The following is a 2,450-nucleotide window of genomic DNA, read 5'->3' on the forward strand; positions in this document are numbered from 1 at the left end:
TTAGTGCAGAAGTCTGGAATACAGGAAGAACAACCCACATTCCACAAGGAACTCAAGAAGAAGGAAGTACTTCTTAATAAGCGGACAAATTAGCAAAAATCAGAATCAGATCCACATGATCTCTGCAATAGGATTACTAGAAAATGACATAGAAACACCATTATAATAGATATGTTTAAGCAAATAAAATCACATATACTAAAAGGGACAAAAAACAGAATTTCTCTTTTATAAGAAAAATAGAATTTAAAAGAAAGAAATCGCTATTTCAAAAAAAAAACTCTGACCCAGAATTGTTCCTGTCTGAAAGAACTGCAGGGACAAAAATGAAGAAGTTCCTGAGGGAAATGAGGTCCAGTCAGTGACCCAAATTAGGATCCTTCTCAAGGGGAGCCCCCTAGGCCTGATACTATTATTGGGGCTATGGTGTGCTTACAAACAGAGACCTATCATGACTGCCCTCTGAAAGGTCCAACAACAGCTTAAAGAGTCAGATGCAGATATGTACACCCAACCAATGGACTAATGTCGGGGACCCCTGTTGTTGAATTAGGGAAAGGCTGGAAGAAGCTGAGGAGGAGGGCAACCCTGTGGGAGACCAGCAGTCTCAACTAACCTGGACCCCAGAGATGTCTCAGACACTGGGCCACCAACGAGATAGGATACACCAGCTGATATGAGACCCCCAAGACATACACAGCAGAGGATTGCAGGGTCTGGACTCAGTCAGAGAAGATGCACCTCACCCTCAAGAGACTTGGGGCCCTAGGGAGTGGGAGGTCTGGTGAGGTGGAAGGTGCGGTACATCCTCTTGTAGACAGTTTGGGAGAGGAGGTGTGAGATGTGGACCAGTAGGAGAGTGGACTGGGAGGGGGAGAAAGTCTGGACTGTAAAAAAAAGATTAAAGAATAGTAATAATGATAAAAAGAGAACTGAAAAATAATAATGTGTCTGAGATTAGAAATGTGTTTTATTTTTTATAAATCCAAGGATAGAATGATAGAGAATTAGGGAATGGCAATCCAGGGCAATGTTACACCAAGAAATCAAAATCACAAGTTCACTGAAATAGCAACGGCATCTACCGAAAGCATGTAAGAGGGAAACGAGTGAGCAGTGTGAGCATATGTCAAACGATTTCTGTATCATCATGCCGCTGTGAAGTGTAGAAGCATCTCGAAGGAGACACTGTTGAGAGCTGCAAACATCGGTGCTGATAATCTCAGAGTGAAGGCACACAGTTGGGAACCCTGTTTTCTGTAGTCACTCAAACAACCCCTGTTGATCGGCAGTTCAGTGCTTCCTCCACCCGGAAGGTGGAAGATGTTCCTTCTTATCTCATAGGCATCTTTCCATTGTTCCAATTTCTAACCGCTGCATGGGTTCTGGTTACTTCCAGCAGGCTTAGCGATCCCATCCTGCGAGTAGCAGCCCAAGTTAGAACTGAAGGCTGATTTTTAACTTTCGTTCTCTAGGGTGATTCCATTTCTCGAAGATCCTGTTCATTAACCATTCAACCGCATTTCCTCATTTTCCTGGTTTCCTCTGATGTTCCTTATGGTGTAGCTTCCGACCTTCCAAGGAGACACAGACTTACAGCAGTATGCATTTTCTTCTTGCTCTTACAATCTTTCGTCTCCTCTGCCCTGATCCCAAGTTGTAGTATAAATGTGTCAGCTTTCCTGGGGTCCACAACTGTGCATCTTGATTGGCTTTGGTTTTCTGAAATAGTCTCTGTCTGTAGAAAGGTGAAATTTTCTTCCTGAGGAGTGAGAACTACACTCATCTGTGGGCATAAAGACAAATCTCAAGAATGTAGTCAGAGAACATGCTGTAATAGTAAAGTGGTGGAGGCAGGTTTTCCTCCAAGATCCATAACTTCACTAACCCTGGGTAAGTGGCCAAATTTCCAGTACTAGGCATGGTTTCTATCTTGTTGAATGGGCCTTCAGTCCAATTAGACTGTTGGATTCCACTAAGAGATACATTTTTTTTATTGCACTTTTTTATTCATTTCTTTTTTAAGCCACTAAGTCTAGTTCGTGTTGTTCATATATTCTTCACCATGTAGCCTTCCACTGAAATTTGGTAGGCTTATCAGGGGTTATACTCTTAGAGAAAAATGGCTTGCTATCTTCCAGCAGCAATAATAATTGCAATACCTTTTCGGCCAGGGCTGGCACTTGATTCCATCTCTTCTTTCCATGCTATGGTTTGGTCTGGCTAGAACTTGCACAGGTCTTAGGCATACCATTATAACTGTGATGAGTTCATATGCTGTGTTCTGAATATACCAAGACCTCATAGTCATCCATCACCTCTAGTTACTTACACTATTTCTATCCCTCTTTCCACAGTTATCCTTGAGCCTTTTGAGGAGAGGATCGAGTACAGATGCTTCATTTAGTACTGAGAGTTGACTAGTATTTTGTTCTTTGAACTTAGGCAAG

This window comes from Mastomys coucha, unplaced genomic scaffold (genome assembly GCF_008632895.1).
Source record: "Mastomys coucha isolate ucsf_1 unplaced genomic scaffold, UCSF_Mcou_1 pScaffold12, whole genome shotgun sequence".
NCBI classification, from domain to species: Eukaryota; Metazoa; Chordata; class Mammalia; order Rodentia; family Muridae; genus Mastomys; species Mastomys coucha.